The sequence below is a fragment of the Castor canadensis genome, chromosome 12, assembly GCF_047511655.1.
Source record: "Castor canadensis chromosome 12, mCasCan1.hap1v2, whole genome shotgun sequence".
Classification (NCBI taxonomy): Eukaryota; Metazoa; Chordata; class Mammalia; order Rodentia; family Castoridae; genus Castor; species Castor canadensis.
This window is the reverse complement of record NC_133397.1, coordinates 57410091-57437369: the sequence shown is the minus strand read 5'-3', so window position 1 is coordinate 57437369 and position 27279 is coordinate 57410091. Positions and strand designations below refer to the sequence as shown.

The 27279-nt window shown below is 40.0% G+C and overlaps 1 long non-coding RNA gene across 2 annotated transcripts in view; it reads left to right on the top strand.

Annotated features, from left to right (window-relative positions):
* Nucleotides 1–468: 468 nt before the first annotated feature.
* LOC141415042 (uncharacterized) overlaps nucleotides 469–27279 on the top strand; it is a 95618-nt gene continuing 68807 nt past the window's right edge. Inside the window, exons 1-4 of one of the 2 annotated variants that reach the window (XR_012440070.1) lie at nucleotides 469–589; nucleotides 831–892; nucleotides 1856–2132; nucleotides 19689–19819. This is a non-coding gene — a long non-coding RNA (uncharacterized lncRNA). Of the gene's footprint in view, nucleotides 893–1855; nucleotides 2133–19688; nucleotides 19820–27279 lie in introns of both variants that reach the window. The other variant, XR_012440069.1, reaches the window with a different exon arrangement.

Genomic DNA, 27279 nt, shown 5'->3' with positions numbered 1-27279 from the left:
ATTCTGGAAGTTGTTAGCGTCCTCCTCCCCACCTCGGCAAATTCTTCACATGCACTGTTGCCAGCTTTATTAATATGATTGTGATTATACGGCATCTGTTTTGGACATAGCCGATTGGATTGTAATTTCCACTTTCGTCCATCAGTCTGGAAAGATTTCAAAATGTGGGCCAGAAAAAATAAAGAAATTAACCCAGGATGTCTGGAAAGAAGCATGTTATGCTTCTGTCACTTCGGGCTGCAGGGAACCCTAGGATGTCTTGATTGGAGAAAAATGGTGCTCCACAGGCTTGCAAGGCAGCTTCCAGCTGGCAGTGGCACTGGGACTCTTTTTGTTCCTGTTCTATACCGGGTGAGCTGGCTTCTAGTTTTGAACTTGGGATTCCAGAAGAGGAAAACTCCCCAGTTTGGTTCTTGCCACCAATCTGGGACTGGAGGCAAGGTCTAGCTCTCTCAGTTTCTCGTTTCAGTAGAGTAGGCAGGAGCAGAGCAATCCTCAAGGGTCAGCAAATCGTCAGCGACTTAGGATGGGAACCTGGGCACCTGCACTGGGGACCAGCAGCTAACACTCTGGCCCTGTCATCCTTCTTGTGAGATGGCTTTTCTCTGGTCACTGTTCTCTCTCTCTCTGTCTAGTCTTTGATGGTTGGTTTCATATTTGAGGCAACTCTTGATCATAATTTCAATCTTTTTGTGTGTGTATATGGAGGGAGCACTGAGGAGGCCAGCAACTTAGCATAGTGATGGAGTGGAGAGATGGGTTTCTGGCCTAAGCTCTTCAGTTTCTCACCAAGATGATTTTGTCTCTTTAAACTGTGGCTTCCTCATCAGGTGATGAATCCTATTAATGGTGCCTCTCTGAGAGACAAGTTGAGAAGAATCAACAGGCAAATGTAAGTAAGGCCTGGCCTCTCCTTCTGGAACGTGTTGATCCAAATGTGACCAGCAAATGATGACCAGTCATGGTGTGGTTTTTGCCGAGGTGTCAGGTGGCAATGCTCATGGTTTTCTCAGTGTGGACTTGATCTTTGTAGGGATAAATACTACCAGCTCTGAGATTCTCATATTTTAAAAAAACTTACAAAAATGTGTGGTCTTTGTTTATTGTTAATAAACTAATTGGATATTTATTAAAGAGATTTTACTGATTAAAAAAAGAAGAGGACCTTAATTTACAACCTGGAAATAGCCACTCTGTATATTGACACAGTTCCTTCCAGTTTTTTCTACAGTTTTGTCTTAAATTATGAAATTGGAACATTATTATCTATCCTAAGAATTTTACTGTATGTTATTTAAGACACATTTTCTCACTTCATTAAATATGATTTTTAAATTGCCTAAAATGTTATTTTGAAGGCTCTTAATAAAATTCCATTACATGGATGCTGCTATTAGCATTCAGAGCTTTTCCTCTTTTAATATCACGACGAACATCTTTGTCTGCATTTGTACTTCCCAAGGATAAAATGATTGTGCTTTTAAAAAAGTCTGAGAAACTCTTTGCAGATGATGATCATGTTTTTAAATGATGAGAAACTTGCTTTCCTTATAAAGAGTAAGGGAGTAATCTTGCCACATCATGAAGCAAGAAAAGCTGACCAAAGCAGACAAGGAGTTGAAAAGGATTTCTTGTAGTACTGGTGACCTGGAACACCCTGCCCCTACTATAAATAAAGGCACATACTACATCTATACACTGTATAGATCTATACGTGTATCTCTCTGTCTCTCGCTCTCTGTGTCTCATCTAACTGTTCACTATGTACATATCTCTGTACACTGCCATATGTATGGAGATATACGTGTGTGCAGTGTATGTATCTGTGTGTGTGTGTATGTATGTACCGATGTAGATGGAACAAGAAGAAAAGGGAGAAATATTCCTGCACCACTACTCCACTCACTTGGGTTTTGAGGAGAGAGTGAGGTTGAAGATGAAGAATTACCTGTAGGAATGACTTGGTGACTCTGTGGACATAAGGAACACTGTCTGAGAGATCAGAGAGGCAAAGCAGAGGAAAGAGCTGCTCCTTTTTCCATGGACCCTCGCTGCACACTTGCCCCTGGCAGACTGACAGCTTCAACTGCCCTGGAAGACAGCATCCTGCCTAACCCTGGCTGTTTTCACAGGTAGTGCTGGCACTAGAGAAAACTGCTATGCGTCCTTGGGTGGCTTTGAGAATGGAGAAAGAAGAAAGCCTGCTTAGTCAGAATGCACAGGGCAGACTAACTTGTGAACACCTGTGAGAAAACTCTGGGGAAGTGGCAAGCCCAGAAATAAAACTGTTAGGGTTGCTGCGAGACTAGACTTTTCTGTTTGGGCCGCCAGGGACTTTTGCTAGTGAGAGTTGGGTTTAACTGCTAATATGACTTTATGTGTGCCTCAGCCTGGCCAAGCTGGGGTTTTTGGCTTTTGTATATACAGGGCCCTATTCAATGAGGTGTAGAAAATGGAGAAAGAGCTGAGAAAAGGGGGGAAAATATGATTTAAGGGGGAAAATGAAGCCATGCAAATCTAAAGTTTTAAGAAACTGAAGCCTACAGCTGGGAAGGGTTCATGAGGGCTATAGGAGGTACAGCTGGGACAGAGAGGTCTTATAGACCTTATTTTACAGGGCTGACAGGGAAAGCCTGGGGGTGCTGTCTCTTCCACCTTGCCACTCTTTCTCCATGCCTCTGAGACTGTGGGTGATTTGAATGAGGGAGGCAATTCTTACCAGTGTTCCTTACAGAATGCTCTTGGGGAATGGGCTGAGTGTTCTGCCTGGCTTTAGAATTCCCCTAGAGAACTTTCTTCAGTTCTGATACTCAGCCCACCAAGATCAGCATCTCTGAAGGTGGAGCTAAAGTCCCCAGAGAATCCAGGGAGAGCCAGGGCTGAGACCCCTGTGTGAGAGGAGAGGCATACCACTGTCCTCACCAGCAGGGGTCTGGTTGTCACACCACCTTGGCAGCCATGTTACCTGAACCACTGGCCCATCTGTTACGTGGTGATCACACTTTATCTATTTATAATTATATTTATATTTATATATTTTATATTTATCTATTGACTAACTGAAGTTGTCAATTCTAGAGCCTCAGAGGCTAAGCAAAAAGTATAGACATTATTTTAGAATAGCTTTAATAAAGCAAACCTTTTCTTTATCTTGTAATTCTTTCTCTTCACTCCCTGCCTCAAAGATTCCCACCACCTCTTCATCATTTTTGAAAGAAAAAGAGATGAAAATGTTCTGGGTTGCTTTGAAATTACTGGTGTTTCAAGTTCTCTGGCGTTTTGGGTTATGACTGTGGTATGGGACCCCTACTCACTTCAGATAGGGTACACCTCACTCACCTCAGTCTCCAGGTCCTCTGCAAGCCCTGTCACACTGCCCACAACGTCACAAGACCTGGTTCTAGAAACACCAGCGTAGTGCTTATGAAGTCACGTCCTATGAGGTTAGGCCTTGGAGAAGTGTTATGGCTGAAAGAACACAGTCCACACAAAAAGAGGTAATTTCAAAAAATCAATCAAGTTCTCACGTCTCAAACACTCTGTGTGAATGGGAATGGGAAACCAGGGCTCACACTTCTCACAGTCCCCCTTTCTCTTCTTGTCCCCATCCATTTTTCTCATTGCTTTCCAAAACTCCTGCAGAGTCCCTTCAGCCTTTGCCTCCCAGGCTACTGTGGTCCCTGTTTCCTGCTCCTTTTTGTTCAAATCTCTACCCAGAAGCCCAAGAATCTCCTGATAAAAGGCAGGACCTACCTCAAGAGCTGAAAGAAGCCAGCACTCTAAAGGCTGGGAGAAGAAACATCCTGCAGAGAAAAAGGGGAAAGAAAGGCGGGAAACGCTAGCAAGTGTTATCCCTCTACCCAGAAATCATTGTGAGGCTGCTTGAGCTATGGACAGGTCATTGCTGGGAGTCACAGGGCACTGGTGGGAAACCGGGAGAGAGAGAGCGCAAATATGGGCACTGGTTGCTTGGAAGCAGAGAGAGGCTTGAGTGACCATTTGAGAAATTTCACTACTGAGGGCTGCCTTTCCCCTCACTATTCACATATGGAGGCCTCTCACCTTGGACTCTCTAAGTAGAATATCACTCCCTTCAACACATCTAGCCATAAAATCCAAGTTCCACTAGGGTCTCTGACTACAGTTCTTTGGTGAAGTTCTTAGAAACAGAAAACGAGTGAACTTGGTTTAATATTTCCTCAAAGCTTTCCTGAACAGAAGGACAAGAACTCTTTTTTTTCCCCTTGGTTTATTTATTATCCCATTTTTTTTCTTTTACCATAGCACTTAGAGTCAAACCTGAGAGGCCCCAGAGAAAGCTCCAATGACATGACATAATTTTATGGACAGAAAGTTCCATTCTTCTGTGAATGTGGAGGCTATCCCATAGCATGACATGGTGCCAGACTCAGAAGACTGTTTGAAGTACTGTTTGGAGTGACACCAGACAGAAGGATAGTCAGCAGACATACTTTATGTAAAGGGAAAAGGATTGCCAAGGCCCCTTAAAAATATACTGAGTTGCTGAGCAGGAGAGTATGTATCAAAATATACCCCAAGAGTATCAATTATTCAGACGTGGAAGCGGGGACACTGAGCTGCTGGAATCTATTCTATGCACTATGTGTTTCTGTTACTTTCACATTGCTGGGGATTTGTTCTCCCTGTCCCAAGGACAGCAGCCTCAGCCTCTGGGTAGAACACCCAGAATTTGGGAAGTTACACATTGAGGCCCAAAGCCAGTGGCCACAGGAACTCAGGGGGAGCAGAAAGTTTTAACCCACAGTGACTTGTTCTCCACAGGGCAAATCTTTCACTGACCTGGGGGAGAAAGAAGACAGGTTTTAGAGGCACAGTGACCTGGGCTCACACATTATTCATTAACCCTGTAAATTTTGGCCTTTAAGTTTTTGCATCTGTGCAATATGCATGTGCATATTAATCATTTCCTCTATTTACCCAGCCATTTGAGGATAAAACATTTCCAGTGTGCTGCATGGTGCCTTGCTCATACGAGATGCACAATGAACTCCACACTTCTGAATGCACATAACTGGGAAAAATTTCAAGGGCGTTTTTTCAAAGGATCCACTATTTTTGTTCTGAAGCACCAATTTCTAGAAGGTAGACATAATGGATGGATAGAACCAACTTCTTTCTCAAATATGAGTGAATACTTAATCTCTACATAAACAAATGGATGCTAATTGTCTTTATTTAGGGGGAGTTAATGAGGTGGAAAGTGCTCTCCTGTGCTCATTCAGTATGCAGTAAGCTGGGAAGACAAGATATACACAGCCTACATTCAGATATGAGGAATAAAGACATTAGAGTCCTGCCACTGTCTAGTTTGGATATTAAACATTCCCAATATGTCACTAGCCAGCTGAAGGCAGGTAGTTCCCACTTTCCTCTAGTGTGGGACTGTGTGGAGCCTCAGTTTTCCCAGGGTGCTTCTGCTGCTGGAGTGGTAACACCACTCATCACTTTTCCCACACCACCGATAACTGCTGCAGCCTCTGCTTGCTCTCCAGTTGCTACATACAAGCCCTGTGAAGCTCAGACTGAGGATTCCCCCTGCCTGGGCTCCAGTGGCTCCACTGGGAGCTGCCATGTCCCCTCTGCTTCAAGTAGAAGGTGCTACATGCAGTCCTTGTCTCTGCCATCCTTAAATAGTGATATTAGTGATCACCAGCTTTGGATTCAGAGTCAGAATGCATGGTTCAAATTCTACTCCCCCTACCTCCTAACTATGATTTTGTGCAAGTTGACTAAGCCTCACTTGCCATGTCTAGAAAATGGTGGTTAATAAACGTGCCCGCCTCATTTTGAGGATTAAGTAAGGTGATCTGTACTTACTGTGGCAAGTAGAAGGCTGTCAGGAAACACTTGCAATTACTACTCAACAATTGGTATTTTGGGGGTTACACATATACCTGAATTACTCCCAGAGATGGGACCAGTGGTTCTCTTATACTTGACCTACCTCCCTAACTCTCCATGTGTCCCAGATGGGATATTTGATTTTCAACTTAGGCCTACATTTCTGAGACTTACTTTTCTTCTTCTGGGCTCCCTCCCTTTTTCCCAAGGTTTTTCCATAGAGTTCAAGTCCATTATTAGTTAAAGGTTCTTAATTCTGGCATCTAGGAACCTTACCTCCAAATAGTTTGAGGTTTTTTAGACAGCTAAGGAGTCAATGAAGTTTGCTTGACATTTCAGAGGTCCAAGAATAGATGTGAGGACTAGTGCCCCTGACACCCCTATGAAAGTTAAAAATGGGAGCCATTTTTTCACAAGAATAATGTAAATATTCTGGGAGCTCTTGGAGTTCACAAAAAGAGCTTTCAATACTGTAGAGTGTACACCAGTTTCTAATAATACAGAGTTTGGCTACGTCAGCTGTGGCCTCAGAGTAGTTGAGATTTTTCTACCTGTAAAATAAAGGCATCTGTGAGTAGTTATCCTTACTAGAGGAATCTTCTAACATGGCTATAGGAAATCTCTTTATACTGAAAAGAGGGAAAGGGTATGAGGTGTTTGGTAATTCTATGGACAACTAGAAATGTCAACCAGAAAAAGGACAAAACATTCCCTGGAAAAGAAAAAGATCAAAAGTCAAGAAAAAAGAAATGCAGAGAAGTAAGAGGACAGAATGGAAAAAAAAGAAACATAAAAAACCTAAATGGCTATTTAAGATAATGAGAAGTGGATACAAGAATGCAAAAGGAGACTTAGAATATGAACTTTAGTCAACTACACAACACAACGAGCATCCTAAGAGTATCTTGTCGCCAAGTGACTTTTTGTTTTGTTTTGTATTTGTTTTTTGGTATTTAGAAGTAAACTCTAACACTGAACTACAGCATAATAGTGAGACATTTTGGGGCACAGCCATTCTAGAAATGACATCATAGGCATCCAGTTTAGAGCCTTGCTCTCCAGACATTTAGACTGCAGTTTGATGAAAATGAGAATTTGCTTGATTCTCTGTCATGATCTCATCCTTGACCCATACTGGTACTTTTTGGAATGACTTCCATAGATTTCCTTCTGCCATCTTATAAGATAAGACTTATTTACTTAAATAAAGTGGATTAAAAATATATCATTGATCTTGGAAAATCTTTTAAAGCCTATGACATTTCTTGGCTCAACAAGGTCAATTTTTGTTCCAAAGTTTAAAAGAAAACTCTTATCTCTACAGAGTTGATTGATTGATTTCAAATGGCAGTATTATTTTTACTTATACCTTCTAAGACATCTCAGCAAAGTCTTATGGGTCATTACACCCATGAGAAAGAGCATCAGTCTCTAGTCTATCATTCTTTTTGATGGCCTCAACTCCACCATGTGCTTCACAGTCTTTATGATGGGGTAGGTGGCACTGTTTCCAGGTGTGATTGGACACTTGATTGGGCATCTGTAGAGTAACCTGTATCTTTGGTATTTTCTGGACAGGACATAGGGTAAGAGGCTGCTTTGAGAGTAATCTAGTGTCTGGCTTCAGAGAAGATTTTTAACCCAATATATAAATATTGATGCAAACAACTAAGTAACTCTTAGGCCACTTTTTAAGTAATGGATCAGTAAATTAAGGATAATGTGCTCAAGCCACAGGTTTGCTGCTCAGAGTTTGATTTCCTTCAAAGTTTCCATGTCTTCACATGTACCCTGCATGATTCCTTTATATGCTCCTTGCTCCTCTCTGCCCATCATAAGGGCATCTTGCAAGCAGAGGACTTTTGTACTTCAATAAATGCACAAGAGACCAAAGTTCCATTTGCTATTGTGATGGTCTCATTGTGGTCTTGAGTTTCTTCTTTACCCACATCCAAAATCCTTCCTTCCTACAACAGGTAAACTAACATTTGTTATTGTCCATGTGATTTTGGATCTAGTATTGAATCCCTCTCCCCAGGAATCCATTGTTTACAAAAACAAAAAGTTGTGTTTTTTTTTTTTTTCTGGGAAGTGGGTTTTAGGAAGACTTGATGATGTCATGTATGAAAGGCTTTATAAGTTGTGAAATGTTATATGAAAAGGTCAGTGTCAGATCTTTCCCTAACTTGTATGTGGTCTGAGGCAAGAGTGCAAATAGAAGTCACATACTATGTGTCTACATTTCTAAAAGTTAATAGCAAAGGCTAACTAAAAACTTCAATCTTTGTTCACAGACTAACATACCTTCGTAAAGATCTGAAAGGCTCAGTTAATTTTTGGATTCTTTGGACTCCTTCATTGGAGTGTGACCCCTCCCCTGTTCCAAAGCCTCTTTCCTTCTCTTTCCACCCCACTTCTGTCCTACCATGAAGGACCTCTGTGCACATATGTGGTATTTTAGTTCACTATTCAAGCTCCGTCTACCTGCCCTTTAAGCAGCTGCATCTTGGGTCCCCCTGAGGGCCTAGAGGTGTGCCAAGCCCTGAACAGGGATCTAGGAGTAGTTATGATCATGGTACTCACAGTGAGTCACTTTTTCTGTTTTCTTCCCTTTCCTTTTCTTTGCGACAGTGTTCTAAAATTATAATTGTCAAGATATAAGAGGCATTAGTCTAAAATATAAGTCATTTTTAATATTATTATTCTCCAGTATGTCTCCAATATAGATGACTATTTACCAAAAATATTTAATGGCTAAAGAATGAATTTGTTTTTGTGATTTTATATGTTTATACTTTTGGAATTCCATAAACAAGTTCATTTCCTCTGACTGCTTCCCTTTTTCCTCCAGTTTTGATTTCTATTTTAAACAAGCTACAGCTGAGAAATACAATTGAGACTTGTTATAGTCTCAACACAAAATAGTATTCACTGATGTGTGGTTAATAGTGCTAGTGCTCTCAGTGATTATATTTAGTTAATAATGTGCCCTGGGAATACATACAAGGTTTGGGGAGGAAATTTTAAATTTACCTGGAGATTGCATATTCCCTTATCAAATATTTAAGTGGCTTGCATTCCATGGTGTGATGGTTTAAATTTCAAAAGGTACAGGAAGACATTAATGTAGGAAAAGTGTTGATTTGGCTCAATTGAACCTCTGACTACTACAAAGGGCCATAGCACTATAGCTAACAAGAGTTTGGAAATTGGTTTTTAACTGGATTTTGCAACTTTGATAATGAAAAGTCATTTTTGAATTGCTGCTTTTAGATATTTTATGTTGGTGATAACTGTCCCTTGTCTTCATATGTGGTATTTGGATGTTTACTATTAAAATGGCCTACTTTGGCCAGGAAATGACTCTCCAGGTTCCTATGGGGCAAGTTTATAATTATGATTCTCAGTGGGTGAACGCTGAGCGCTGGTGGATTTCACAACGAACGTCAAGGGGTCACACTTGCTTGAGAAATCCCATGGGACAGCCATTGAATCCCCAGCTGAAGATTTTTAAAGGAAGGCCTTGTGGTGCCTCTCTCCGAATATTGTAGGCCAGCCTATAGGGGTCAGAAAAGGTTAGGATAAAACTGGAAATGGTTTCAAAAGTGATCAACCAAGGTCACTACCAATTGGTTGGTATTAGAAATTCTACCAACAGAGCTTAAATCATTAAATTTAAGGCTTTAAGATCTGTTGATCCCTCTTATCTTTTCAGGTCAAAAACTTGGGAACCAAGATGGACATTTTGACGCCATTGCTTTGTTGCACCAAGGAGCTCTCATGACACCAATAAAGTACCTAATGTTTATAGAGCAATTCTGTTTGGCTCTATGCTAAGCCTCCTGCAGGCAGTTTCTCCTTCAATCCCTATAATAACCCTGTGAGATACTATTATTATATCTGTTATACAGAAGAGAAAAATGGAGGTACAGAGATGTTAGATCACAGAGCTGTGGAGATGGTGCGCTGGGTCACAAATGTAGACAATGAGCCAGACATAAATCCATCATCTTGATCCCTGTCTACATATGTTACAGAACTCATTTTTTATTTTTTTGGTGGTGGTGGTGGTACTGGAGTTTGAACTCAGGGCCTTATACTTACTAGGCAAGTGCTCTACCACTCGAGCCATGGCTCCAGTCCTAAGTTACAGAAATCTTAATGGGCGCTTTGGATTTCTAGGGTTTGGAACATAGAGCTGAGCTGATCTTATGGGCCCAGGAGACCCAGCTAACATCTGTTTTATACTTTGTTAATAGAGAGAAAAAAAAAGAGTGAAGTTTTTATTGATTTCTAGGAGGCAACGTATCAGAGTTCTGGGAGCTCTGAGTTTGAGATCCAAAGGAAGAAAATGGTCACCCAAATCATCCACAGTCCAAAGACTGTAGGAGAAGGTAATGATTGCCCTTTTGGGTTAAGACTTCAGGCTCCGGTTGGGTCTGGCTAATGTCAGTGATTGATGCACAGAGCAGCAGCAGCAGAGATGTTTGTCCCTTACCAAGCCATGGCTGTTGGGTACATCAGAGCCTGGAATAACTCCAGAGGCAGACTAGTCTCTGGGATGGATCCGCCAGCTCACCCTCACCCCACTCTCAGCCTCCAACTGGGGCTCTTGGATTGAATGTCCAAGGATCCGCTGCTGTGCTGGCCTGAAGTTTCCAGTTCTATGAACCTGATCTCTCCCTAAGGCTTACCTTGATGTTGATTCCAAGTCTAGTGTACAGGCTGACGATGATGTAAGAGACAAATGTTTGAAAATTGTAACTGGGCCCTTTTCAAAAAAGGCTGTGGCAGAGCTGACAGCCAGACTTTTTAGAGATCTGAGTTGCTGAGTAGATGACGAGGGCAAAGTCACACAGAGTATTTGCTATGGTTTGTCCCTGCAAACTAACGCAATGGAGTAGCGTAGGCATCCTTTTTAAAAATCAATGCTTCACTTTCTCCGAAACGAAAATGTAAAAGAATAATCTGGGGTGATTCAAAAAACTTTAGAGGAGCGGTGGTAACAGACAAACGAGTTTTGCAGCATTAAATTTTGAGGCATCAAACTTTATTTATGTGATGTAAATAAAAGTAATATTATTGCACTTTAAAACATTGAGTTATTTCTTACACTGCCTTCCCCTTTTCCAGTATGGGGTTTCAACTCAGGGCCTTGTGCTTACTGTGGAGGTGCTTTCACTACTTGCGCCACCTCCTCCCCCAGCCCTTATGCTGCCCTTTTAAAATACATGATTATTATGGTGATAATTATTAAAGATGACTTTTTGTGCACTTTTTTGTACATTGAATCTCTACCATGACTCTAGCCCAGTGATATCCAGATTGTGGCTTTCAAAGACTAGTAAAATGAAATATGGAACAACAAGCATGATAAACATAACAAGAAGAAGTTACTGACATAAAGCGTGGAACTTCAAAACTTTTCATTCATTTTCTTTTTTTTAAAATTTTTTATTATTCATTGATTCACATGTGCATACATTGTTTGGGTCATTCCTCCCCTATGCTCCCCTTCCTCACCCTCTCCCCCCTCCCCCTAATGAATATGTATTTCTTTGCTTTTTTTTTTTTTGTAGGAACTGGGGTTTGTACTCAGGGTTTCGCACTTGCAAAGCAGGCACTCTACCACTTGAGCCACACCTCCAGTTCATTCCTTTTCTAATTGCAGCTAAATGGATTCTCTTATTTAAAAAAAAATTTAAAAATTGCAAAAGTCTTTGGTGACATTCACCTAATCTCAAAAAGGGGATCACCATTATCAGTTTGTGGTGCCTCTTTCCAGCTCCTTCTCTACATATTTACATGTACACATAAGTCCACATAGAAGTGCATACTCTGAGATCAAGTAAAATGGTGCACACCTGTAACCCCCACAGTCAGGAGAATGAGGCAGGAGGATCTCAAGTATGAGGCCAGTGTGGGCTACATAACAACTTTGAGAACATCCTCAGCTAGAGTGAGACCCTATCTCAAAAACCAAAACAAAAGAAGTGCATATTCTGGATGGTTCATTTATGTAGAAAGCATCATACAACACATCAATGTGCTTTATTTTAGATTCTTTTCTCCTTAATCATGGTGATTTTTCTCTATCAGGGCAGCTCTGTTTCATCTTTTCCAACTGTTGCACTTAACTCCGTAATGTGAGTCTACCATGCTTTTTCCATCATCCTCCATTTCCTTTTGCAAGTGTGAGTACCCTGAAGAAACATTCTTGCATATGCACAGATTTACAGATTTCTCTCTCTCTCTCTCTCTCTCTCTCTCTCTCCCCCCCCTTTCTCCTGTCATTTTTTTCCAAGTAAGGGTATTAATGAAAAGTGAGTGCCCATGTATACTCCCTGCTATTTCCTAAAAATAAAACTGTAAGAGGACAATTATATACTTTAAAAGTGACATAGTTACAGAAAAATACAAAAACATCAGTCTATTTTCAGAAAAGATAGGTGAAAACCTTATCATATTCCCACTGCAAATCAGTGGAAATTTCATCCTTGTGCAAGAATCTGATTTAGGGAACTACTGCTTGAATCAACCCTCAAAAATAAATGAGTTTTATTACACATTATATACCTGTGTCCGATTACACTAGACCAGCATACCAAAGTACAGTTTTAAGAAATTAATGATCTCAATTCTCCCATCAAGTAAGACTTAACAGAAAACAATGAAAGAATGATAGCCCTGGATTCTAGATCTTGGTGGCTCATTTCCTTTGTCCCCTGAGCTGCTTGCTTCCTCCCGCCTCGTATCTTCCATGGGAGGCACCAGGGTAGTATGTTAATGGTGCCCAGTCTGTGCACACTGCCCAGGAAGGCTGGCTCACACTAACAAGCTCTGGTCCCTGTGCTCTCAAGAACATGTAGTCGGTGTTTTCAGGAGTATGCCAGATGAATTGACAGAGTGCATATGGGGGAGCATTCTTAAACTTGATAATTATATATTAGTTTAATGATTTCTACAGAAAACTTTCTAGTATAAGAAACATGGGTTGACTGAAAGAAAAAATATTTTGGAATCAGGTCTGAATATACTGACATAGAAAATTCACTGAGGTTAAATTAATCACTCTTGTGTGCTGCTGAGCAATTTCCTCAGGCTTTTTGAAGCTCAGTTTCCTGTCTTTAAAATGGCTCAGTAATACCTACTTCACTGGAATGTCATGATTATATGAAGTAGAAAATATGAGTGTTTGGCATCTAGCAGATAGGAACAAATGTAGAGCTTGCTCCTCTTTTTCTCTTTCTTCTCTTCTTCTCTGTTATAGTTTGTTTAACAGGGGTCAAGGAAGGTGAACAATATTAGAATATGTTTCTAGGAAAGAGTGAGGAGTAAGAACCTAAAGAGCAAAATATCAAGATTGAGCAGGTAGGATGAGAGAAATATAATTTATTGTCTCCCTGCCAGAATAAAGCACCATAAAGATAAGGTTTACTGTTGGTTTATTCACTGCTATACCCCATTTAGATAATAAAAGTTCCCTAAAGGCCATGTATTGAAGGCTTGGTCACCAGCCTGTCGTGCTATTGGGAACTTCTATGAGGTATGGCTTAGTGGAAGTCAGGTCATTGGGGGTGTGTCCTAGAAGGGGATGTTGGGCCTCCAGCCCCCTTCTCTCTTTCTATTCTTCCTTCCCAGCCATCGTGAAATAAGCAAATTTGCTCTACCACAGACTCCCCACCATAATGTTCTGCCTCACTACAGACTCCAAAACAATGGAGCCAAATCACCATTGACTGAAAGCTTTGAAACCATGAGCCAAAAGGGAACTTTTCCTTTGTTAAGTTGATTTTCTCAGATATTTTATCATAGCAGCAGAGATATGACTAACACATCCTGGGTTCTAATCCAGAAACTATCATTCTGATAGAGTTTAGAAACTTGGTTTATCAAAGTCTTACTAAGATGTTAACTGTCAATAAGTCTATTTGTATTCTGATTGCACAAGCTCTGAAAACAAACAAAACTTCTACTCATAAATGAATGAATATTTCAGTAATGGGAATTCAGGCCTATAGAGGACATTCTTTAGGAGAGAGACATTCTCCAAGACAGAAAAGAACACCACATAGATTAGTTGCTATGGTATGCTAAGGTATGAAGAATACATGTTTACCATATTCCATTGGGCCCAGGTATTTACTTTCTGGCATACAAAAACCAAGATTAAAAAAATCTATTAAGGTCTGAAAAGAAAACTTAGCTTGTTGGAAGAAGAAAATAAAACCAATTATAGCTACTCATCTAGGGGGAATAATCTAGGAGGAGTGAAAGCTTCCAGTTCAAACTAGGTTTTATTTTCCAGTGGATCGGTATTTACAGAGAAGCAAGGCTTGCCGGAACCTCCATGAGCTCCCCAAGGTCCTTTGGAAAAATGTAAGGTATACTGACTCTCACCCAGAGTGAAAGTGTGGTGTATTGTCTGGAAACAATTAGAGGTATTTTTCCATCTTGGTCTGACAACCTCAGACACATGGGCAATTGGTGGGGTGGGAGGGAGGAGGCAGCCAGGTCCAGATCTACTGTTAACTATTTAAACAGTTAAAGTATTAAAACTAATTACTCTGAATACATGTGGAGCCCCATAGGGTGGGCAGTGATAGTACAGGGAGTCTCAGAGAGGCTCAAAAGTCACCAGGAAGAAAAATTTTAGAGCTCTGGAAATATTTTGTCACTGCTAATGATTTTCCAAGACACTTCAGAAAAATAGTGTGACAATGAAGAGCTGTTCAGGGAAATTCCTGGACAAACATCAGTGGTGACTTGGGGACCTGGGTGGCTGCAGGTGAGCCTGGCATCATCTGATTTAAGATGCAGCATCAGTGCCATGGCCCTCACCAGATGAGGCTTGGGGATCTTAAGCTACACCCACATAATGGTCTTTTTGTCGAGATGCATCATCTCCTGGAAACTGCATTTTGATGATTAAAAAGCAGAATTATGTGGGTTTATTTATTGGTGTGTTTGGTTTGAAAAAAGACTGAAGTGGAAAGAAAGGTCACAGAGGAGTCAGGGAAGCCTGAGAAAGTCTCAGGGAAAATGGATGACTAAGCACACAGAGATATGCAAAACATGGGCCCACATGGCAAGTTCTGTGAAAATCTTTTAAACTTTATTTTAAATCTGAAGTTAGAGGCAAATGTTCTCACCTTTCCCCAATGGTCCAAATTGCTGAGTGGTGTCAAGGACAATTGTGTCAACAGCACAAGTTTTGCCTTGGCCAAATGGTAATCAGCAAAAACACCTCCCATTTGTGCAGTGCCCTAACACTTGGCAACAGGTTTTCACAGCTATGGTTTAGTGAATCCTTGTGATACATGTGCAGGGGAACCAGGAAGGCACCATTTCAAAGACAGGGAAAACGAGGACTGGAGAGGGGGACAATTTCCTACAATATCATGGAGCTGGTGAGTGCTGGAGTGAGGATTCAGACCTGGCCTTTGCATCACACTCTGTCACTTTTTTTGGCAGTACTGGGATTTGAACTCAGGGCCACATGCTTGCTTAGTCAGGCACTCTACCACTTGAGCCACTCCACCAGCCTCTGCACAACACTCAGGCCTGTGTTCCCAGACCATGCTGCCTCCCCAAGTGTAGCTGCTGGGCTGTCCACTGGCAAAGAGTTTGGAACATTCAACGAGACCATGGGGATGGGGAGATGAAATTGTGACCAATATCCATGGCCATTAGGACCCAGCAACCCATTTCCTTCCTTCCTCCCTCTCTTCCTCCTTTCTTTCTTCCTTCCTCCCTCCCTCCCTCCATCCTTTCTTCCTTCCGTCCTCCCTCTTTCCTCCTTCCTTCCTTCCTTCCTTCCTCCCTCCCTGCTTCCCTCTCTCCCTCCTTCCTTCCTTCCTTCCTCCACTTCTTCCCCTGCATTGTGTCTGCAGCCTCCAGATGGAAATGAACATGAAAGCATGCCCTAAATTCCAGAGCAAAAGCAGAATTCAAGCCGATGTGATGCCTGAGGTCCTATGTCTCATACTGGCTAAGGCAGCACATTTCAATTGTGCTCCAAAATTTACTTTCTAAAGCATAAAATTCAACAGAAAATTTCTGCCAGTAGATTCATCAGTAGATTGAGTCAGGAACGAGAAGACATCTCATATTTCTCCACTGAGCATCACTTAAGACTTGTTTTCAAGAGTATGCCCTATTCTTTAAAAATACTATTTATTGCTTTTTAATACTATCTATTTTCATAGATAAAATAAAACTGCTCCTTAGTTAATAAGAAGCAAACTAACATTAAAGACTAAAATGTCCAAAACATTTGTCCTGTGCTAAGGCAAGCTGGTCAGTCTTAGACAAACTTATGTTGAGTCCAGAGCCTTAATTTTGATTAGAATCTTAGAGTGGGTGATATTTGTATCTATTGATTCTTGGGACAAGTTGATAATATACTTTCCTCTTCTCCATCCACAACTCCAGATGGCAATCAATGTTGCCCATGCAGACCCTACAGATAGGTGAGCAATGGGTACAACAATGGGCTTCCAAGATGAAAAGTAAAGACTACCCAAAACCACGTTCCAAAGCTCAGGCAATTAACAGGGCCTTTGTGTGCCTAATTAGATCTTCTCATCCTCCTTTCAGGCAAAAACCTAAATTAATGTGTCTAAGACTTTCTTGGCAAATTTATAGAAGGCAAGAGACTGGCCCCAGAAAAGCAGTACAATCATGTGTGGCTTAACAAGGGGGCACATCCTAAGAAATGGGTTGTTATGTGCATAGGTTTTGTCATTGTGCAGGCATCATTACGTACTTACACAAAGTAAGACAGCCACAATGTCTCTAGGTGACAGAATCTTATGAGAACACAGACATATACGCATCCCATCATTGACCAAAATGTAGTTGTGTGGTGCGTGACTGAACATTCGCATTGTTGTGCAACCACTCCCCAGAACTTCTACAAAGTTTCCCAAAGCGGAAATTTACACCCATTATATAATAACTCCCTTTTCCCTCTACCTCCTAGCTCCTGCTGCTACTGCTTGTCTCTAAGAATTTGACTACTTCAGATACTTCATATAAATGGAATCATATAGTGACTGGCTTATTTCTGGTGGCATACTGTCCTCCATGCTATAGCATGTATGCATAAGGTCCCTCCATGCTATAGTGTGTGCCAGAACCTTTTTGAGACTGAAAACTATTCCATTTTATCTGTATACCACATGGGTTGTGTGCACATACGTTTTTGAGACCCTACTTTTGTTGGGTTTTAAGGAAGGTAATTCCTCTATTATTTGAAAAACGTAACTATCAAAAATAACTCTAAAATGAGCCCTCTTTTTTGTCATTTATCTCATTCTATGACTGTCATTCTTAGCTCGTGATTATATAATAGAGGTTTCCAAATAGAGGAGCTAGATTTCCACCAAAAAAGGTATAGTTGAATTATTTACAGAAAGCTGAATTTTCTTCATAATGACCCTAATAGTTGGGTTAGTGATATTCCAAAACTAGTAATCTCTATCTGCATCTCTGAACAAGGACCTTATTGCCCTCCATGACTGACACATTTTCTTCCCATCCACTTTGTCTGTGAGTACCTCCTTCTCTCTTTTCCATGTGCCTCTGCCCCAACCCTATGACCTTCTTTTCCCTACTGAGGAAAGTCTTGACCTGTCCAGGGCTCACCCCATCCTTACCTGGAGGAGACCACCACCCGCCTCACCTCATTGATTATCATTATTATGTCATCCAGATCAATCAGTGGGCACTCGCACTGTTGTAACTGTCGCTTTGATCATTCGTTACACTTTGTTAGTCCTCATCTGATCCAGGCCCCACTAATCGGAAACAGCGGCCTTCCAAAAGCAAGGCAACATGGTGACCAGGGGCAATTACCACATTGTTTGGTTTTTAAATTAGTCCCTTCTTGGTTCTCTGATCACCATCAGGAGGCTGGTGATTCAGAAACCTAGGGGGTGCCTGCTGCCTGTGAGGAGGTTCATGCACCCCTGTCGAGGTTCCAAGGTGAGGGCATCATCAGGGGGCCTGAAAAACATACAGTTGGTGACCAAGAGGTTTAGACTGCTCATAAAAGGGAGTCCTTGATGAGAATTCTCACCCATGACATTTATACACAGAGAATTCTTGTCTTAGCTTGACTTCTATGTCCGGGGGCGGGGCAGGGGGGAAGCACTGAGGGACATTGCCATTAGCACCCAGCTGCTGCAGCAGCAGCTGAATTCTGTGACTCAACAGTAGTCAGGTTTCTTCCATCCTGCACCTGGAAGCATGCTGGAATTGGCAATGTGGGGGGGGTGGCAACATCTGTTAGGTTTCCACAAAATTGAGTGGGAGGTCCAGCTTCCTGCTCACATACCTGAGACTACCCTAGAGAAAGGTGTGAGAGGATCATTCGGTAGGAAATTAAAAGTCAGTCTACTTCATTTTTTCTTAATATCGGTGGCTCCCAAACTTTAGGCATTTATGCACTTCGGTCATGATTTTTTGCCATGCCCAATCCACTTCTTTATTTTAAAGGAAGTATATAAAAGGAAACTTTATCTGATCCTTGGAATGGAAAGCAAGTGTTTCTTGTCTTCCTCTTAGCAATGAAGGTCTAAAGATGTCCTTTATTCCCACTCTAACAGCACCAATCTGACAGTTAGCCCATAAGTGAATTTCCCTCATTCCCATTAGTCAAGTGATGGCCTCCATCATGTCAAGTGTGGGGCTGCTTAGCGTCCCCTGGACAGTATGAATTGGATTGGGCAGATTATTATTGCTACTGAACAGTCATAGCTCATTCCAGTTAAGGGTTTCCATTAAGCAGGTGTAGTAATACCTTGTGTTGGAGGAATGACTTTGGTGGTCTTGTGATAGTCTATATGGGATAGGATGGGTCTTTGGGCAGAACCCTTTCTCAGCTTCTCCTGCCTCATACCAGGCAGGGGCTTATCTTCTCATGCTGGTGGGTGCTGACCAGAGCTGACATCCATTTTTCCTCATCCTTTCTCTGCATATCTCTGTCCATCAACACTCACATTCTATAGACCAGACCAGTAACATTCTTCAATAACCAAGATTTTACTCCCAAGATGTCTACTTGGGGACTTTCAAACTGTATCAAAGCATAAACCAAATTTGCCATCTTAGCTTTCACATAGTGCAATTGTGACCAACGCAGGTGAATTCCTAAGTTAGCTTTGATAACTTCTTGGATGGAGAGGTTTAAACATCAATAGCAAATTTCATAAAAAGCCCAGAGAAGAAATGTCTGAACCTCTGGCCTTACCTCTTCCTTCTCTTGCAGTTATCAGAAGGGACTTAACTCAAGCATGCCTTTTGATTTAAAGTAAAATGGAAATATTTTGTTTTTCGGTAAGGCAGAATATATCTTAATGTAGTAATTGAATTTAGTTCTATTTAGTCTAGTTTGATGGGGGTAGAGCTAGAATTGTGAGCCCAGAATTGACATTGTTTAATACTTAACAGATGGATAGAAAACAAAAAGTTTAGGAGATAAGAATGTCAGAAGGTTACAAGCTGCTGTGGGCATAGAGTTAAATAGAAGTTATTTGAAAGGTTAGGCTTACGCTTATTAAGACATATTTCTCCTTCTGTTATATTTTAGATTTACAAATTATTCAGAATAAACATGTCTTTCTGGTTAAAACTTGAGTGGAATGCTGTCTTTCAAAAAGTGTTTTTGTGTTTCGTGTGAGACAGACCTTATTATGTAGAAGACGTTTTTCCTCTTGTATGGTATAGAATTCAGAAGAGTATTTTGCTGCATGTTAGTGCCCTGAAGCAGCACTCACTGATTTTTACTTTTTCTTTTCAAGTACTGCAGATCAAACCCAGGGCCTCATGCCTGCTAGACAAGTGCTCTTCTACACTGAGATATCTCCCCAACTCAGCAGTCACTACTTTCTAGTCTCAAGTTTGAATGTTGGAAGATATCAATTATATGAAGGTAAGTAAACTTCCTGATATGTGCATTAATTTTCATCTTATTAGATATGAAAGTTTACTCCTAAGAGAGCCACCTTATACTGTAGGAACTCACTACTTAAAAAAAGGAGGGAATTACTTCACTGCCAGTGTCCTAATAGAAGCCTTTGGCACCAACTCCTTAACACTTAGACTGTAGGTACTGAGGGGTACTGGGAACCACACAGGAAGAGCTTTACAGAGTCTGAAGCAGTGGTTTCCTCGTGATGTTTGGCCAACCCCTAACCCATGAATTCAGTCTCCCCAGCTTCCCAGTGTAGATGCAGTTGCTTAGCTGTTTCGCAGGACTTCTTCAAAAGCACTGAATTAGTTCTTGCTTGAAAAGAAGTTGAAGATATACTAAGCACTGCTATGGTTAGATTGAGGAAGTTAACTTTTATGTACATCTTCTGTGAAAGCCATTAAATAATTCTTTAGGTCAAAAGGACAATGCATTAGGATAAATAAGTAGGAAAGAAGAGAAGCCATTGAAGAGAAAGTAGAACACTTGACAGGAACTCCACATGTAGTGGGATGGATTGGTTCTAGGGTTACATGGGATTGCCAAAGGAAAATAAATTTACAGAGAGGGCAGCAAGAGGGGGAATGATGGGCAGGTTACTGACGAGAACCTGACTAAACAATTGAAATTCCAGAAACTTAAATATAAAACCAAGAATACTATTTTTAAAGCACCACCTAGTACCATTCTGTCTCTAGAACAGTCACATCCAATCTGCAATTATTTGTTGAATGTCTACTGTGTGCTTATTACTATGTTGAGATTTATGGGAAACACAAAAGTGTGAGAAACAAGGACTCCCAGACTTCAAAGGATTAATAAACTCATCAGGGAAACACAGGTTAGCTACCATAAAAGGCTTGAAGGGAACAGTACAATCCAGGGTAAATGCTAAATTTTATGGGGACAAGTCATCAATGATGGTTACAGTGCTTATTAATGAAAACTTTGAGACAGTTGCCAAACGCTTCACAAGAAGGTGGTATTTGACCTGGGTCTTAAAGGATTTTATCTGGTCACTGATCTTTAGTAGAAAAACATTTCCACTTTAAGCTGTTTCTTCTCAAACCATGATTGTTATTTCTTTGCCAGCTCTTGTACTAAGCATTAGTTTAGTGGGTCTCTTAGTTTAGTAATGTCTCTTAAACCTAAGTATTCTTTAAGTTTTGTGTGACCATCTCCCTACTCTAACCCAGAGCCCAAACATATCAGCATGATGTGTTGCAAATTCACATGACAACAGGGAATGGAAAGGTGACATGAAAATATGAATCAGTAGACAGCATACAATAAGGAATAGTGGGGCTTCTGGTTGAAGAGTTCTTGCTTGCCTAAAGGCATTCAAGTTCATGTTTAAATATATGTATATACTCCTCTGGCTTAACAAATCATTTCTAGCTGGAATTTGGGTTACCAGTAAGTGGTCTGTGATATATACCTGACTTTCCTTGAACTTTGACCTCTCAATTTGAACTTTCAATTTTCTAAATATCTAATAGTCATCTGTATCTGAAATTCCCCAGATATCTTGAAGCAAGGATTGGAAAACTGAAAGTTATGGGCCCAGTATGACCCCCACATTAGATTAGAATATATCCACTTCCTCTCTTTTACATTACATATTGTCTGTGTCTGCCTTCTCCCCACAATGACAGAGATTGCATGACCAGCAAAGCCTAAAATCTTTACTATCTATCCTTGGTAAAAAAAAGGTTTTCAAACCCTGCCTTGAGCCAACATACCCCCAGATGAGCTCATCCTTTTCTTTCCCAAACCAAGTGTACAATGAGTTCAATGTGACAACTCCCCCATTTGCTTTGGACTCCTTCTGATTTCTTCCTCCAACTTTCCCACTAAGACCTGTCCGAATTCCTGCCATTGCTCATATCTCTCCCCATCTCTGCTTTTTCCCCATAATGTCCCTGAATATCCTGTTCTCACCCACCTTAACAAGATCTGATATCTCTATGTGACCATAAATGCAAATCTGATCATGTCTCCCCCCTAACTTTGAATCCTTCATTGATGCCCACTTCTCCCTAGATAAAACAAACTTCTTTCCAAGGATTCAATCCCTTCCTCATTTATATCTCCACCTACATGCTCAACTCCATTCCTTCCTTCTCTCACTTACTCTCTCTAAAGTCTGTCTTGCTGTATTTATCATTGCTTTGAGTGAGTCATTCTCTTCTTCACGACTCTGTTATTCTTTTAGCTTTTGGTTTTATATAAAGGGACCTTAATTTTCAAAATTCAACTTCAGCATCACTTCCTTTGTGACACTGCTGTTTCCCCTCTGTTCAATCCTCTGATTCTGCAGTGTATTGTGCATGACTATTAGAGTATACCTCAAATTGCATTGAATTCTAAATATGTTTAGCTCTCTTTCCCTCTCTTTAGGTGTGAACTTCCTAGAGGAATCATTTCTTTTCTATATTTATATCCCTATAGCTATCATAATGCTTGGCAAAGATTAGACAAATTCCTAAAGCTGATCCTACATCATCAAGTCTTTAACAAACAAGAACTAATTCCTAAGTGATACATACCTTTTATTGGAAAACCACCAAACTTGGGTATATGTACTAAATACAAATTCATAATTGATTAAATGATTAAATCAGGAGCAGAGGGGTCTTTTGAAATGCAATCACATTATGTTATCCCATCTTTGATTCCTTCATGGGTCCCCATTGCATAAAACTAAATCTTTGAAGTGACTAGCCTCAAGCTGAATTAGGCAGTTCTGCCTCTTCCCACCCACCCCTAACTCAGTGCTTTGGGAGCCCTGACCTCTTTCCAGTTTCTGGGAAGCACCACACTCTCTTCTGCCTTGGGGGTCTTTGCGCTTGCATTCCATCATTGAGAAAGACACTCCTGTTTGTCCCCTGGCCAAATGCTATTAATCTTGCCTGTCACCTTTAAGGGTTGTGTCCTTTTAGCAACTTCTTTGACCTAGAATCCTCTGCTTGTGGTGTCTGGTCTTTCCCACTGAAGCACTCACTACTGTTTATAACAGCATGCTTACTTGGTGGTTAATGTGCTGGACATCTGATACTTTTTCATCTTGATGGAAAGTGCCTGGGGCAAGGGGTCATATCCGTTTTACTCACTACCAACACTGCTTGGCACACTTTGGGTGCTCAACAAGGGTTAGCTAAATGAATGAATAAATGCCAAAAGGAAACATTCTGGATACTCTTGAATAGAGAGCAGTTATGTTAGTAATATGGAGGTTGGATTAAAATGACGAGTGAATGGTAAGGAAAGTGTTAGAAATCTCTTATCTCTATGTGAGACAAAAGTATTTCAGAATAATTGTGATGAAGTGGGGATGGGAAAGACTATATTCTTTTCTGTGAAGAAAATATAAGAGAAAACCCTATAAGAATGTATAAAAGTAAAACATGTTGGCCATTTTCAAAAATATGTATGCTTAGCTACAAGGGGTGGGGGAAGATAGGCAGGTCATAGTCAAGTTTAGCCCAAGCAAAAAGTTAGTGAGTACCTATGTCAACAAGAAGTCAAGTGTGGTGGTGCATACCTGTAATACCAGTTATTCAGGAGGTGGAGGTAGAAGGAGTATGGTTCCAGGTCACTTGGGCAAAAGCATAGATTCTACCTGAAAACAAAGTAAAGAAAGCAAAATGGACTGGGAACATGGCTCAAGTGGTAGGGCACTTGCCTAGCAAGTGCAAGGCCCTGAGTTCAATTCCTAGTATGCCCATTCCTAAACAAAAATCTGTGCTAAAATCATAGTTTTCCCACACACTAGTTTAAAAAATGCAGTGGAAGAAGCATTTCATTTACAATGGCAAAAAACTAAAAATGCTGAATAAATTGCATAAGAAACAAATGAAAGACCTGAAAAAGCAGAGCAAAATTATAAAGAAGATGTCAATAAATCTTTGGATTATAGTATTCTCTATAAGGAGTCTCAATCTTATTAAAGGTGAATTATAATTACATTAATCTGTAAATGTAATGCAATTCTTTTCAAAGTGCTCAGTGAATTTTTATGAAATTTAATAAACATGGTTTTAAAGACCACCTGCATGAATAAATGTTTGAGAATGACAAAAATCTTGAAAAATAAGAAGCAATGAGGAAAAAGCTATCTTTCCATAAATTAACAATTTTAAGCTATGTTAATTAAAACAGCATGGTAAACAGTGCAAATATAGCAAAAGAAACCTAATTGAGCCAAAGGAAAAAATCCAGAGATGGAGCCAAACTAATAAAAGTTTTAAATACGATAAATAAGATATTTAAGATTATTAAGGCAAACATGAATTATTCAATTAATAATTTTATACAATTTAAAGATAGTTGAAAAATTGAAATTAAGTCTCCATACTAAAACTCATTTTCAAAGAGTTTTTAAAAGTTTATAGAGTATTATAAATATGACAAACTTAACACTTCATATGATCCATATATTTACATGTAAATATATATGAGTTAGCAAGTTTCCATCAAGTGATAATCCTCGAAATCAAAATTTTAAACTCAGTTATAATTTATAACATATATAAGTTGAATAATTAAAATATTAAGAGAAAGTATTCATATGCTCTTTGGATTGGAAAATGTTTCTATAACAACACTAAGTGCAGAAATCCCAATGAGAAAGATTGATGTATATTCAACTATGTGAACACTTAACATTTCTATTCTAGAAAATTATAACAAGTTTAAAAATTAAGTTATAATCTAGAAAAATATTTGCAACACTTATAAAAAAAGAAAATGAATATTTCTAATAGATAAAGAGTCCTTAAAATAAGAATTTTTCAATGGAAAACCTTCCCAAAAATGGATAGCAAGACTAGGCAATTAACACATACACATACATGAGAACACATACAGATGTCTCAAAATAAGAAAATGCTCAATTTTACTAGTCATCAAAAATGCAAATGATATCAGTATCAAGATACAATTTTCACCTATCTGACAAAGTAAACATTAAGAGATAAGCTAATATCCATACTGCTGGGAGGTGATAAAAATTGTCAAAACTTCTCTAGAGGATAGTACAGGTGAAAAATGGAAGAAAAAGACAATAATCCTTTTGAATCATGAATGATATTTCTAGAAAAATTTCCTCTGCAAATTAAAACTATACTCAAAGACTTTATAAATTAAGACACTTGTAACTTTCACTTACTCCTTAAATATTTATTGAGCACCTATAAGCTTTCAGGTACTATAACTAAGGGTCAAGACACAGGAATAAACAAACCCTATGTCTCTGACCTCATAGAACTTGCATTCTCATCAGAGAGACAGATAGTAAAGAAGTGGCCAGATCAATAAATACAATACAGAAACTCAACAGGGAAGCTATTGCAGATGATGGTCAAGGAAGACTTTTTTTTTTTTAAGAGATGACATTTAAACTAAAACCAGAAGGCTCTAAAGGAGATAGTTTCAGGGAGCCAGGTATAGGACAAAGCAAACATAAAAGCTTTTAAGGAGAAAGTTTGTCACATTTGAAGAGCAAACAGGCATCCAGCAAACAGGAAAAGTAGCCCAAGATGATGATGATGGCAGTGTGCATATGGCAGTGAGGTGGGCATTGGTTACTCAAAGAGGACTTTGTCAAGCATGATAAGGAGTTTCAATTTTGTTCTATCTTCAGTGCAAAATAATTGAAGGCTTTAATGGAAGGGAAAGATGTGATATAATTTGTATTTTAAAAACCAGCTTTGATTGCTATGTGGTCAAGAAATCATGAAACTTGGTTAAGAGGTCATTAGAAAGTCTGAGAGAGTGATAGTGAATTAGATGAGAGAGATGGTAGAGATAATGAGAATGTGACAGATATGGATGGTAAAAGCTTTGGAAACTTCCATATTTTGCAAAGAACGTGTACTGAATAAAATTATGAGCTCCTTAGCTATGATTTAAAATGAGTTTATAATAACACAGGATGCACCTTTTGAACATTAGGTGAATAAACTAATGTGGAAACAAACTGAAAAAAATGAAATAACTGATGGAATCAAGTCCGGAGAAGACACAATGCATAATCAAAGCAGAAGTAGAGCAATACTTTTGGCAAAGAAAGTCCTCAGGTGACCACAGTTTTGGTTTGCCCAGGTAGTTCTAGCACCTCCCAATAGGGTTGTATCCCTCTGAGACAGCATGGCAACTGGTCCCACCAACCTCTGTCTACGGTCCCCCCAACCTCTGTCTACGGTCCCCCCTTTCTCCTAGCAATGAAGCCTCTCAACACAGACTAACTTTCCAACATGCATTTCCCTCATTGTCATGCACAAACTCTCTCCCAATTTCTCAACTGTGGAATACAGTTCTAGTGTGTCATGCAAGGACAGTAAGTCTCATGTGTGTAAGTCTTAACTTGTGTCTCCTCTAACTCTCAGAAGTATCCTGGTTTTAGGGAGAACTTATATAGTCACTTCACAGTGCTTCCACAGAAACAGAAATGAAGCAAGAAAGGGAGTTCTATAAAAGATGTGGACAGATGCTCGGAGACCAGTTGAAACAACCATGAGAGATGATCTCAGTAAGGCAGTAAAGTGGGAGCCTAGAGTCATCACAGCACCTAGTGTAAGGTACATCTGGGTCCCTAGGTGAGTAGGGTACTTGTATCACCAGTGAGGTAGATACATCTAAAATGCCCAGAGATGTACAGACAGAGGTTCAGGAGGTCTCCAAGGTGTATAGCATTTCATCTACTCTCCTAGTCCCTGACTCTATTCTTTAAGTATTATTCCATTCCTAATTAAGACTCAATGAAGAAAGATTTTATTGTCTTCAGTATGTTTGTGGTAACTTATGTTATTATAACCTTTGAAAACTAGGAAGCCATATATTTGGCATTCAGAATACTGACAAAATCAGAACTTGTTATTCAGTCCTTTCTTTTTTTTTATTTTATTATTCATATGTGCATACAAGGCTTGGGTCATTTCTCCCCCCTGCCCCACCCCCTCCCTTACCACCCACTCCGCCCCCTCCCTCTCCCCCCTACCCCCTCAATACCCAGCAGAAATTATTTTGCCCTTATTTCTAATTTTGTTGTAGAGAAAGTATAAGCAATAATAGGAAGGAACAAGGGTTTTTGCTAGTTGAGATAAGGATAGCTATACAGGGAGTTGACTCACATTAATTTCCTGTGCGTGTGTGTTACCTTCTAGGTTAATTCTTTTTGATCTCACCTTTTCTCTAGTTCCTGGTCCCCTTTTCCTATTGGCCTCAGTTGCTTTTAAGGTATCTGCTTTAGTTTCTCTGCGTTAAGGGCAACAAATGCTAGCTAATTTTTTAGGTGTCTTATTCAACAAATATTTGTGTATCACAGCACCTCACGATAAGATTATATCTCCATGAGGCAACATGACAACTGATCCTACCAGTCTCTGTCTATAGTCCCATCTTCCTTGTGGTAATAAAGG